The sequence below is a fragment of the Elgaria multicarinata genome, chromosome 9, assembly GCF_023053635.1.
Source record: "Elgaria multicarinata webbii isolate HBS135686 ecotype San Diego chromosome 9, rElgMul1.1.pri, whole genome shotgun sequence".
Taxonomy (NCBI): domain Eukaryota; kingdom Metazoa; phylum Chordata; class Lepidosauria; order Squamata; family Anguidae; genus Elgaria; species Elgaria multicarinata.
Window position 1 is genome coordinate 92675990 of NC_086179.1, and position 14727 is coordinate 92690716.

The following is a 14727-nucleotide window of genomic DNA, read 5'->3' on the forward strand; positions in this document are numbered from 1 at the left end:
GAATATGTATTCATCTGTAAAATAACCATGAGGGAAAATTATTATTCCTAAGGAACAGCTAACTATTTGTTAATCTTGCAGCTAACTATGTAGTCTTCAAAACTCAGAGCACATGGGCATAGCATAACAATGGAATCAGAACCAAGGTATATTTTCTACACCTGCCTTTTTTCCACGGATCATCCAGGATCATCACTGTGCCTGCAAATGACACACAGGAGATTCCGGGAGCAGGCAGGGACGATCTCTCCATTTTCGTGGGATAATCCTTAGGTGTAGAAAGGGCCCTTTACAACTTTATTTAATGCTAGGGTGACCATTTGAAAAGGAGGACAGGGCTCCTGTAACTTTAACAGTTGTATTGAAAAGAGAATTTCAGCAGGTGTCATTTGTATATATGGAGAAACTGGTGAAATTCCCTCTTCATCACAGCAGTTAAAGTGCAGGAGCTATACTAGAGTGACCAGATTTAAAAGGGGGCAGGGCACCTGCAGCTTTAACTGTTGTGATGAAGAGGAAATTTCCCCAGATTCCCTGTATATACAAATGACACCTGCTGAAATTCCCTTTTCAATACAACTGTTAAAGATACAGGAGCCCTGTCCTCCTTTTCATAGGGTCACCCTATTTAATGCAAGGTTTCCCCATCCAAGCACTGACCTACATAGTTTTAACAATGCAATCGTCATCTGCTCTTGGAGCAATCCCTGGTATCAAGTTTCTGAATTTATGCCACAATTCAGGCAATGTTGATGTTCATCTACATTACATGAACATGGATAAATCTCTCTCACTAAGATCAGTGGTCCTTAGAAGTACCTAATTGTTGTTGGAAGGTATCCACACTTAGTGCCCTCAGACCCTTTTTCTAAATACAGTTGGATCCATCCTTTGATATTTATGCTTTGTTTAGCTAGTTTTTTTTTTTTTTTAAACCTACTAAAATAGTAATGGGTTTTAAGAGCATTTAAAACAGACATTATTTCTATGGAAGTTGTAGCAAAGATGGGCAGAAGGCAGTCTGCAGCCATTGTGCCTGTTGTTTGCACTCTTGCAAATAAATAAATAAAATAGATTAGGAAGATTTAGGTTTGATCCAGCAAAGCATTTTCCCCGCCCTTTGCCCTCAAGCAAGAGTGCCTATTCAGAATCACTGAAAACAGTGAGTAGTTATAAGTAACTCTTAATAGGTCCATAGCATGCTCTCTTGCTTTGTAGATTTAATACATAGTAAGGTGAGGTTGGGAGAAACACAATTCAAAAAAGAATACATAGACCATGTAAGACTGAAGTCAGCCATCCCTGATATGTAGTATTTTATATTGTATTTTATATTATGGTTTTATACTGTTGTTTTATACTTTGAATGGTTTTAATTTTTGTGAACCGCCCAGAGAGCTCCGGCTATTGGGCGGTATAGAAATGTAATAAATAAATAAATAAATAAATAAATAAATATTTTAGGATCAAACACTTCCCCCTCAGTTTAAGAGGAGAGAGTTAGGAAGGAGAAAAGGAACCTCTCGTGCAAGGACTTAGTCATTACTGATTCTTGGAGGGATGCCAGCTTTCGCTAACGTTTTCTTGGCAGGCCTTATAATGGGGTGGTTTGCCGTTGCCTTCCCCGGCCATTATTACCTTTCCCCCAGCCCACTGGGTACTCATTTTACCGACCTCGGGAGGATGGAAGGCTGAGTTGACCCGAGCCGGCTGCCTGAAACCAGCTTCTGCTGGGATTGAACTCAGGCCGTGGGGAGAGTTTCAGCTGCAGAAACTGCTGCTTTACCACTCTGCGCCACACGAGGCTCAGGAGAGAGTTAAGGCACTTCTATATTCACTCATACACCAACAAATGTGGAAATTATAATCTGAAGCACTTGCCTTAACCTTTGTGCCATGTAAGCAGTAAACACAACCTAGAGTCTCACATAGGCCATGTCCAAATGACGCACAGGGACTCCCGGGGCAGGGCAGGATGGGCATGGGTTTTCCCCGAGACCACAGGAGGTGTGGGCATAAGCGAATAAGCGTGGCACCAGAAATGGGCACGGAGCCACGCAGCGCAGGTTTTGGTACTAGTGTACAAAGCCCTAAACAACTTGGGACCAGGTTTCTCCCTTACCAACCTGACAGGTCACTGAGGTGATTGGAGAGCAAGCTCCTGGTGGTTCAACATGGACCTACAGTCTGACTGGAATCCACCAGGAGAAGAGCCTTTAGTGCTGTGACCCCCTTCTCTTTGGAACTCCCTGCCCTTGGAAATCAGGCAAGAACCAACACTGTGCTGCTTCTGGCACCTCCTGAAAACAACTCTTTTCAAGGAAGCATTCCTCAGCTGACTTCCTCCTCCTCCTTATTGATACTTCCTTTTAAATTGATCAATGTAAAGCTATAAAATGGTATATCCAAACAATGAGGTAGTTCTTTCTACCTTTTTATATATCTATGTGTCTTCTCCTCTCTTCACAGCTACTCTGTTCTATTGTAGTCAGTTCTTCCCCTCATTCAGTCACAACATTCAATGCTACTGGGCTTTATTATGAGGCTGTTTGAAGGGTGTCACCCATTTACTCTCCTGACATAATAGTATTTCACTGCATAGACTGACCTCCTGAAAGATAATAAATTATTATGAAGCCAGTACTATCTAACAAAAAATAGCTTAACTATTATGGAAGACATGTTCTTGAACAATAGCTGCAGCATTCTATATAAAAACCAAAAAAGCAGAAATGTATGATTAAACTGTGGAATTCTTTCTTACCTTACAATTTCCAAACTTTCCTCCCTTAAAAGTTAAAGCCTTTTACTATAGGTTGATTAACATTTGCTAAGGCCAAATAAAAATTCTACTAGGACTGGGTTTGGCAGTTGGTCATGCCTGTAACTTCTCAATCAAGACTCTTTCCTGCTCTTGGTCAAAGTATTTTTTAAAAAATATATATTTGTTTTGCTGTATTATGATGTGTGGTGCTACCAACTTTCCCTTTACGGATCCTTGTACAGAAGTTACTCTAAACCTGATCAACTGACTGCTTGTCTAGCAAGCAGCACAAGGACTGCTCTTTTGCACAACATACTTCTCCCAACCTACTTTCAAAACAAAGGCCAGGCTGTTCAGAAGTCATTAAATCGACACAGTTTACCTTTTCACATGCTTAATTACTCGCTATCATGATGATTTATTTCTGTAATTTAGCCAGTACAGATTTACAGATTTATTCCTGTAATTTTGCTGAAATAAACACCATTGGTTGTGCAGGCTTGATTGAATTATGATTTCTGATTACCTGACCAGAGAGAAAATGAGTGGTTTTAAATCAAATGAAGATTGTTATCTACATTATGAAAAATGAATACCAGAGCATCTATTATCTGTTATTATTCAGAGCACCTGTTATTATTCAAATAGATATCTATCAAAGTTTAACAATTTATATGCCATATCTTTTATCTATACACAGATGTCATTCATGTTTTTACAAAGTTTGTATTTCAAGTTGGTGAAGTATGCAAAATGAGAATATTTTCCCCTTGACATTTCACTATTAATTCAGCTTTTATGTAAAGAAAAAAATGCAACTCAATTCCACTTTTTACTAATACTTAATTTACATGGACATTGTTCACTCTATTTCTGATTCAAATCTTTCCATGCTCATGCAGCTGGATTCAAAACCATACCACCCACTCAGGATAACCCAAAGGAGTATAGATACATGCACAAAAGAATCCTTTTAAAAAGCCTAAATGGGTGACACCCTTCAAACAGCCTCATAATAAAGCCCAGTAGCATTGAATGTTGCGACTGAATGAGGGGAAGAACTGACTACAATAGAACAGAGTAGCTGTGAAGAGAGGAGAAGACACATAGATATATAAAAAGGTAGAAAGAACTACCCCATTGTTTGGATATACCATTTTATAGCTTTACATTGAGCTATTTTAAAATACCCTCATCAATGGAATAGAGAGCTGCACAAAAACTTCAGTGGAGAAATAAAATAACTGAATGTAGTTGGGATTGGGCACAGGCATGTTCGCCACATCCTCTATGGTGACAGGTGTCCTACTTTACAGAGGGTACTCCTGCATTTGATAGTGCCCTCTATTTGAAGGGTTGTCCACTCCAAATCAGGTTTTAAAAATAAAGAACCACAAGGGAGAGCTAGAAGAGGCTTTGAAAAGGCCTGTTGTCATATCTGACCCCAAACATAGTTGGGATGACTCATCAGACAAAGAGCTCAACCTGGCAGAGCATACCCTCCCTGTGGGCCCCTCTGATGTCAGCAAGACTCCAGGCACCTCTGGCATCAGGAGAGAAGAGGCATCGGGCCCTTCTATAGCAATAGACTTATAGGAATTCCCAGAAGGGCTCCCTCAGGACTGTAACTCACCTGTGGCAGCAGAGGAAGAAACCAAGTGCCCACTGACCCCGAGCGTGTTGGTTCTAGAAGGTGGTAGCACAAGCTGCCAGACAGAGATGTAGCACGTGCCTCAGAAATGTAACCAGACCTCAAGAGTAAATGTCTCCTCATGAACCAAGGCCTCATGAGGACATTTTCCAGAGGGCCTGTAATGACCTGCAGCTGAGTCTTGGGTTGGTTCTCTGGCTATATAAGCCTTCAGTTTTAGTCTAGCCAAGGCTGGAACAATGCTTTGACTTCATTTCCAGTGTCCTGACCTAGCAATTGAACTGCTGTGCTACTAACCTCTAGACTCCTGATTGACTCTTCATTTGGGAATGTGTTTCTGCTTGACTGCTCTCTTGTGTTTTGACCCTTGGCTGCACCTCAGACATTTCTTTTGGAAACCACCTACCTGCCTGGTGATACTGTGCTCTGACCTGCCTTAAACTGATCCCATCCTGGATTGATACCTCTGTGCTTGACTGTTTGCATGCTTAATTGATTTGGCTATTGGATTCATCCCTGTATTTGCCTAGCTTAGAGTTTTAGGCCTTAGCTAGACCTAAGGTTTATCCCGGGATTGTCCCGGGGTCATCCCTGTTCGTGTAAATGACACACAGGGGATCCCGGGAGCAGCCAGGGATGACCCCGGGATAAACCTTAGGTCTAGCTAAGGCCTAACCCAGCTAGAGCAGGACACCTATGAACAATAGTTGTACCTGATCTTCCCCACTAAGGTAAGATGTTCTATATTTCTATTTAAGTTGTAGCAATTATTTCTAAATGTGCATCTATACACATAAATTACCATACACAATCTTATTCCCTTTTTTTTTAAAGCACTGGATGGCCTCTCTTTTTTGGGGACGTATGTATCTTTCTACCCTAATACCCCTGCAAAAGCCAAAATGAAAGTGGGGTCATCCCAACAAGGACTGAGCATCTCAGTGAGCACAGAATACTGACTGATAGCTGGATATTACAGAAATAAAAGGTATTGGAAAGGGGGAACAATCAGGACAATGGTACACAGAGGAGTAATTCTCTGCTGTATTCCCAATGAATATCCCCGCTCCAGTTGCTTTGTGGCTCCAACTGGTTGCAATGGGACCTTCCCTCAAGAGCCAAGTATCAGCTGGGAAGGGGCAATTTTCATTGCAACTGCAGCATGTTAGGAAAGGATTAATCACATTAGTCCTTATCCTTACCTTGTCACCCATGTGAATGTGCTGTTTCTGGTTGAAAAAGTAGTCACAGAACTTCAAATGATGTGCTTAGCATTGCATGTAAATGTGCTTGAGATGCAGTGGAGAAGGGCACCAAAAGCAATCTATTCCACTTCCCGTTTCTTCTCTTCTGTACTTTATCCAGACTAAACCTCTCCAGTCTGTACTTGCTTAGAGATATCTAGGCTGCCCCTTGTCCAACTCTCCACAAAGGGGAAGATGTAAAACTTCTATTTTGTGAAAGATGGATTAGGTGGAGTGATGAGGAAAAAGCAGGCTTGCATTTCCGGCTCCCCTTGTGACTGGGGCCTTAGGTAGACCTAAGGTTTATCCTGAGATCATCCCGGGGTCATCCCTGTTCATGTAAACGACACACAGGATATTCCGGGAGCAGGCAGTGATGACCCCGGGATAAACCTTAGGTCTAGCTAAGGCCTGTGTCACACCTGAAGCCCCACAAAGTGGTTCTTGCCAAACCTAGACTGCAGACAAGCAAGCATTTATGTCATTTGAGTCAGAATTTATTTAGGACATGAAAGAAGTTTCTAATCAGGTGTGCTATATGCTAAGAAGGGCAATCCATGTACTGGTGTTATATAGGTTAGATATTGATAATGTTACAGCCAGTAGCATTACACATAGCTGCTTTTGTACAAAGATACTTATGTCATTTGTGTACCTACCATGTTGTTATTTAAAATCAAACACAACATGGGTTTTCTCTCTTTCATAAAACATACAATAAGAACATAAATCTACTGCAAAGCCATCACAAATATATCAGCACACACCTGAAAAGTCACAATAAATCCCTACCTCCAGAGATTGACTTGACTCTTTATAAAAGAGATTTGGCGAGTTAATGAAAATTTGCGCTATGTTGTTGTTTTTAAGAACACCAAAGAACTCAGCATCATTACAGTAGGAAATGTACTGAGTGCAATTCTAAAAGGTTTGGTGATTTGATGGTCCAGGGATGAGCAGAACAGATGATTCTGAAAAGTGGATCGATATCCAGGATGGCGTAAAATTTAATTTGGACTCAGTCTAGATTAAGCTCCTATGAATTGGCATGTGGTGATTTTTGTAAGGGAGGATTCTTGGCTCAGGGATCAAAAGTGGGGAAGTCCCAGGAAAAGGTGGAGAGGATGAGCTGAATGAGGCTCTTACCGCTTTGGTCACCACTGTGTTGCAGCACACAGCAAGAAGCAACCATAAGACCTCCCTAGCAGAAGCCCTCTTTTCAGTTTCCTATGGCTCCCACCTTTCTCTTAGGCCTTTGCTAGACCTACAGGATATCCCAGGATGGAGGGTGGAGGTGATCTCGTGTTGTCAATAACACGAGATCCCGCCCTCGTTTACATGTAAGTCAAGGCAACTCAAGAAGAGAGCCATCGTGCCCGCCATTTTTTAATTTTTTTTTAAAGGGGACGATGCATGCGAATGCTCATGCGTGAAGGAAAGGTTTTTTAAATAAAATTAAATTGATTTTCCCACTCCCCCCACCCTGCCCCCAATGGGCACAGCCGCAACTCCTGGCGAGTAATCACACGAAGCCGGGGAAAGCCGCAAAAATGGGCCACACACTCGCGATCTTGGGCTCAGCCCAAGACCGTGGGAAAAAGCGGGCTTGAAGGGGTAGGCTATATCCCAGGGCCAGGGAGGATTGATCCCTGCCTGATCCCGGGATCCCTTGTGAACTCATCTGGATGCACAGGGACAATCTCGGGTATCACCCCGGGATATAGCCTGGTCTAGCAAAGGCCTTAGACTCACCACAGCAACACCTAGGCTCAACACTCTTCTGTGGTATTCATATCATGAATGGGAGCCTTCCTGGACATCCCCATCACCAGCAGGGACCTGGTAAACACATAATGAGAAGCCACTATGGGTGAATTTCCCCATGGGCCTTTTTGTTGCAGCAACAGCAACAAAATATTCCGGTCACAGTATAGGCGTGCTGTAGCCTGTCATTACCTGCAAACCTGTTGAGGGTGAGTTGTTGGGTGGTTGACAAGCCACCCAGAACACATGGGCTGTCTTAGGATTGGGGGCGGCTTCTTAACCACTCCAACAACCCATTCTCACCGAGTTCACATATTCAAAATGGCAGCTGCTGCTGTGACAAAAAAACCCACAGGGAAATTCACCCAAGGGTTCGGCCTTCTTGTTTACATGGGGCTTCTTGTTACATGTGAATCAGGCCAGTAAGTATGTATTTCAAACCGCAAGGAGGGTGGAAGGAAGAGAGAAGAAAGACTCATTTGCAGCCTAAATACCACAGTAGGATTTGGGGCCTCTAGGTCCTGCAGCATGGTGACAATATAGGGTGACCATATAAAGGACAGGCCTCCTGTACCTTTAACAGTTGTATTGAAAAGGGAATTTCAGCAGGTGTCATTTGTATATACGGAGAACCAAATCTGCGCAGCTGCGCATGGGGGCGGGGTTGCCTGGTCCTCCCAAATTTATTTATTTATTTTATTACATTTATATACCGCCCCACAGCCGAAGCTCTCTGGGCGGTTTGGAGGTTGCCCGGGACTCCCAAATCTATATTTGTTTCTGCAGAGCTCCACACATTTAGAGCATAAAATAAAAAAGAGGGGGAGGGACAGCACTGTTCCTCTCCTCTCCCCCTCCCCCGGTTTTATGTTATTTAAATATTTTTTGGCATTTTTACAGCCTCCGCTGCCAAAAAAATCAGGGTAAATGGCTGACTTTTTTGGAGAGGATTTTCCAGGGCTTCACATTTGCAGCTGCGTCATCTGCCTGAAGATGCAAAAATGTGCATTTTCAGTGCAGTAAACAGCTGCATGGACAATCCCAGGGTGTGGATTCATACACCTCCCTCCTGCCCCGCCCACCCAGCCAAGCAGGTGAGCTCATCCAGCATCTACCCTTTACAACTGCACACCTAATTGTGGTCTATTTGACCTTAATTTCAGATGAGAAAATTTCTTTTTAAAGGAGTAGGAGGGTTAAATATTTTCTACAAAAAACACAAATGGGAAGTGGGTGGGAAAATAAGGCCCATTGATAGAAATACAGAAGTAGAACGTTAACAAGGAAAGACACAGAAAAAGCCAGGTGGCTGAGTAATATTTTTTACCAATAAAAAAGGGAACAATATAACCAGATGCCATAAAAACCTTAAAACAGAGACACAAGCACACACACAACCAGGCTTAATTCAAGCTGTATGTGGCTATGTTAGTGTAAAGACAGCACTTTTACATTTAGTTTGCAGGAGGGTGGTTACAGCTGATTACATTCAATCACCCGTCAGGGCTCACTCATTAGTAGTGACTGATGGGAAGTCATGCCTTCTATGAGAGCCAGAATTTGCTGCCTAATCCAACAGGTAGTTGCTGTTTTAGTTCAAGAGCAATAATGACAACAACACAGCATCTGAAGCTGTCACATATACTGTCCATCTAGCTCAGTCCTGTCTATTCCAACTGGTTTCACGCAAGAAACTTCCCCTGCTCTATTACCCTAGTATTCCTGACAGCTGGCCATGCCTGGCAATAACAAGATTTTTCCAAGGGGTCAAAGAATACAACACAATGAGGATTAGATTGAAGCGCTTGTCTGACCAACAATTTCTGCTGGACGAGTCTGAGTGGATATAATGTTGACAGAGAAGAATGACCCCCTATTTCATCACCGCCATGAAATAGGGCTTCAATTGCCACGTTCAGTCAATTCATTCCAGGGCTGCCTCCTCTTGCGCTCCAGCCATCATTCCCAGCAGCTTTACTTCCAGCAGTCCTCTAATATACCACAACACCAGCTCAGCAGGAAAGGGCATCCAGGAGTGATCACGTCTACCGCCCAAATTACCGTATTTCTTCGATTGTAAGACGCCATCGATTGTAAGACACACACTAATTTCAGTACCACCAACAGAAAAAAAGCTTTGATTCTAAGAATAATAATCGCACTCGCGATTCTAAGACACACCCCATTTTTAGAGATGTTTATATGGGGGAAAAAGTGTGTCTTAGAATCGAAGAAATAGGGTATCTTCCTATTCCAGATGCCCCAAGAGCTTGACAGAGTAGTTGATAGAGCCACTCAAAAAAGTCCCCTAAAGTCAGCATCTGGATCCACCAGCCTAATAGGTACATACTAGGGTGACCCTATGAAAAGGAGGACAGGGCTCCTGTATCTTTAACAGTTGCATAGAATTTCAGCAGGTGTCATTTGTATATATGAAAGCACCTGGTGAAATTCCCTCTTCATCACAACAGTTAAAGCTGCAGGAGCTATACTAGAGTGACCAGGTTTAAAAGAGGGCAGGGCACCTGCAGCTTTAACTGGTGTGAAGAGGAAATTTCACCAGGTTCTCCATATATACAAATGACACCTGCTGAAATTCCCTTTTCAATACAACTGTTAAAGACACAGGAGCCCTGTCCTCCTTTTCATATGGTCACCCTAGTCCATACCCCTTATGGAGGTTAGGAGATGTCCAATCCAAATCAAGCAGAGACCCATCTATGAGTCTCTATTGGCTCTCCTACTTTCACAGCCTCCTCTTGTCCTGTTCAAGACCTGCAAATTCAGTGTTTTACAATAAGGCAAGTGCTACATATGTTGTACCAGACAAACATTCATATGATTAAAGGCAAGATGAGTATAGACTCTAACAGCACTGCTGGAAATCATCCAGCTAGGACAGACTTCCCAAACTTGGTGCCCTCCAGAATCTTTAGACTATAACTCCCAGAGTTGACTTCCTGACCACTGGCTATGTTGGTTTGGACGGATAGAAGCTGAAGGCCAAAACATCTGGAGAACACCAGGTTGGGGAAAACTATGCTAGGATAACAATGATGCACCACAGCAGCTGGATGGGGCCCATGCACAGAGTTCTTGTTTGCACACCTAGTTCTTCATCCAGAAGCTGCATCAACACACACATGCCCATAGCCATGTTGGAGTGCTTAAGACAGGTTTCATTTTGGGGAGCAGTAAACATCCATAATTCTTCTGACTTCCAACAGAGCTGTTGAACCCGCTGAATTGGATGGGATGGGTAGAATCATGTAGCTACACAGTATTCTTGCTATTGTCGCCAATAGCGATATGACATTTATATTAAAAACATCAATAACATTTACACTCTAAACAGGGATTATGGCAAATCAACACACAACAGATGGCTTTCTTGATCGAGTTGGCTTTCTTTCTAATAACTAGGCAATTTAATTGAGGCAACATCTAACCTGTCTCTGGTTTGCAACCTGGTTTTAATAGCTATTACTGATGCAACGTTTCCAGCACAACCTGTCTGAGGGGCCACAGCAAGGCCGTTAGCGACATTTTTATCTTTACATTTTAATCAGTAGTAGAGACCGTACAGAACATGGTGTTGAAGGAATTGTTAGCTCTTCCAGTAGGGGTTCCTGCTGCCTTATGAAGAATGGAGGTGGATTTGCCCTCCTTCAAGTCAAGAATCCACAATAGTATTATACTTTATGGGAAAAAGTTAATGAATCTAGATGAAAATAACTTGGCTAAACAATGTTTCAATGAACAGTTGAAAAAGGGTGGATGGGCACATAACTGGTTAACTTTGTCCCAGCTCTATGCCAAGGAGGTGCAGGAACTGCTAGCTAATAACAAAAGGAGTATTGGAGATAGAATCTATGAGGCTGATGCCCAAGGAAACGAAATAGCTAGCCAATTACAGGCCTTCTCTCCATGGTTTAGTCTTATAAAGAAAGAAAAGTACTTTTCAAAATATTTGCTTGACCTATCGTTTCCTGCCCTAAGAAAGGCCTTTACTGCCCTTCGTTTTCAGACAATGCCCTCTGCTTTCTTGGAGGGGAAGTATAAAAAAGTCCCCCATGCCCAGTGGATCTGTTTTTGTGGCTCTGGGGAGATCGAAGACCTAGCGCATTATCTTCTGCGTTGCCCTCTGTACAAAGAAATCAGGGAGCGTTTTCTAAAGGAACTATTGTTAGCAAGAGTGGGTTGGCACACTAGAGACATTATCTGTGATCTGCTGGCGGACCATAGTAAAGTAATCACAATCAAGGTAGCAAAGTTTGCGACTGCAGCACAAAAAATCAGAAATAACTTTCTAAACAAAGTCTGCGTAGATTGTAAGGGGGACCATTTGATTTAATAGTTTTGTATAAACTTTCATCAGAGATCCCACCTATCTGATAGTGCCAGATATTGACTGCTAGTATTTTAGGTTTTAATGTAGTCACTGAAATTAACCTTGTGACTCGTCATGATAGCAAAGGGTGGGTGCTACAGATAAATGGAGCACCCCTAGAGTGACCCACTGACTGACTCCTTGGTTGACCAAGGATTGTACCTCGAATATTTTGAATATTTCAAATAATGTGTGTTGCTATATGTGAGCAATTCTGTATTTTGTAATGGTCTTTGTGCTACAAACAAATAAACCATTCATTCATTCACATTTTAATCAGGGTTGTTTAAGCTTTTATGTATGGATCAAGGAAGAGATGTTATACAGCGAAGTGGGGAAACAGACTACCAGTTTAGGGGGACAATCTCCTATCCCAACAGATTATGATACTCTGTAGGTTGCACAATCAAGGGGACATACAAGTTACCAGCAGGTTCTTCTCCCTAACAGAGAGGGCCAAATGATAAGTTGCATGTACATTATCCAGAGGTGTGGGGGGTTGGAGGGGACACAGTGAAAATTGGCATTTCATTTGTTTGCTTTTGGGTGGAAGAGCAGATTGAGGGGGAGACAGCAGACAAAGGGTTAAGAGTGTGTGCATGCACTCACGGCCATCTCCTGGTTTCAACTGCACACCTCCATAGCTGTTCTTTGGTGTGTCTGTGTATTAAATTTGTGGAATATTACATTCAGCTGCATTGTAATGTGTACTTCAGCCTTTAAATCTGTCACTGATTTTGCCTAAGCCTTGGGCAAATTATTAGAGGAATATCAAGGATAGGACCATACCATTGAAAAATCAAATCTACAAGAAATACATCAACAGAGGGTTGGACACATATTTTTCACCAGGATGGAACTGTCCTGAAAGCAAAAACTTTGGGGAAAATGCAGCAGATGTAACGAAGAGAATATTGAAATGGTTCCATCATCATTTCTATTAGCTTATATTAACACTGCAATTAACAGAAAATGTGAAAGATTTAAAACAATGGTTATAACAAGATAATAATAATTATAATGATTTAGTTCCCATGAACAAGTGTCTGGGTTTGCATATCATGAAGCAACCGATTATTGGACTGACTGAAGGTTACATATTCAAATTGGAAGTGGTCCATATGTGGCACACGACCCGGGAAATCATGGGTTAATTAATCCATGATTTGCTGCTGTTATGTTGGAACAGGCCCATTACATGGGAGCAAACCCAGGTCTGCCACTACACCCCCACCCCCAGGGAGTTGCAGCCAAATGAACTCTTAACAATGGCACCTGCATAACATACATTTCCAAACACATGCTTATAAACTTACACAAATTCTAAAAATCTATCTTGTGAAGTGCCCCAAAGAGAATATGCAAACGAATTTGCTACACATGAAGCTCACAGTGTAAAAAAGAAGTCATCTGCAAGCAAGAATTCAGAAAGCATCCTCAGAAACCAGCACAGTTGTTTATTTCTGCTCGTCTTCTGTCCTCTTTTAGCAGCTAATTTTCCCTAGGGGTTGGGACGGTGAGTAAGGAAAATAAGGTACTACAGGAGTGAAAAAGATAAGCAGAGATAAACCGTTCTGCCTGCCTCTGGAGAAGCTTCCAGAATTCTCAACTGAGTGTGGCTTGAACATGCCACTTTTGGATGAAATGGATGTAAATGTGGAGACAGACTTTGATTTATTCAGGAGAGGCAGGGAATAACATTTAATAACATCTGTTATTAGAAGAACCAAAAGTGAAGCAAAACTGCTAAGTAATAAAAATTGCTTTATCGCAGATTAGGTTTGTACAAAAACAAAAGTGTGTGTGTGCGCACATATGAATGCAGAAACTGATTTGGATTTTTTAAAAATCAAAAGTATGTGAATGAAATCTTAATATATTTTTGTATCCCTGTTTTAACAGTATCAAATAGATTGGGAGAATCCTGCTGTGATAACAAGATCCCTTTCCAGAGCAAGCACAGGCAACAGTGTCCTGGAAAAACCTGAGGTGTATATATTGGAACCAGAATACCACCTGGCCTAGTAGGTCTGAAACAACCTCTGCCACAATAATGATAAACTAAGGCCTAATCTACACTAAGCAGGAGCTTTTATATTGTATTTTATATTATGGTTTTATACTGTTGCTTTATACTTTGAATGTTTTTAATTTTTGTGAACTGCCCAGAGAGCTCCGGCTATTGGGCGGTATAGAAATGTAATAAATAAATAAATATGAAAGCAGTATATAAAAGGCAGGAGCCACACTACTGCTTTATAGCGGTATTGAAGTGCACTGACAACTGTTGGGGCCCATTGACACATGCCATATGCCCCTTTCATACCACTATATCCTGCTTGGTGTGGCCCCTGCCTTTAATATACCGCTTTCATAGTGCAATATCCTGCTTAGTGTAGATTAGACCTAAGAGCAGTCACAAGAGTTCTTCCATCCACCAATTACAGTTGGCAATTGCTAGAGGCCCACGACTATAGCACAGAATATATGCTTATTACAAAGATGATGAGTGTTTATTTATTTGCAACGCCCCTGAAGCTCCATATGCTGTATTTCATCTACCGTATTTCTTCGATTCTAAGACACACTTCCCCCCCCCATATAAACATCTCTAAAAATGGGGTGCGTCTTAGAATCACGGGTGCGTTTATTATTTCTTAGAATCAGAGCTTTTTTTTTTTCTGTTGGTGGTACTGAAATTAGTGTGTGTCTTACAATTGATGGCGTCTTAGAATCGAAGAAATACGGTAGTATTTGTACTGTCCTTTTAATAACAATAACATTGGAGAGGCAGCATTAAATTAAAGACAATTTTTCAGAAAAGGGCAGGTGGGTATTGGGTAGACTGAGCCAAGGGTCACAAGAGGCAGAGCGAAGGCAGCGATTCATTGCACGGAAGAGGGTAATGGAAGCT

The 14727-nt window shown here is 41.9% G+C and overlaps 1 protein-coding gene across 1 annotated transcript in view; it reads right to left on the reverse strand.

The window, feature by feature from the left end:
* SHISAL1 (shisa like 1) overlaps nt 1-14727 on the reverse strand; it is a 132900-nt gene that overhangs the window by 104610 nt on the left and 13563 nt on the right. The window lies entirely within an intron of this gene.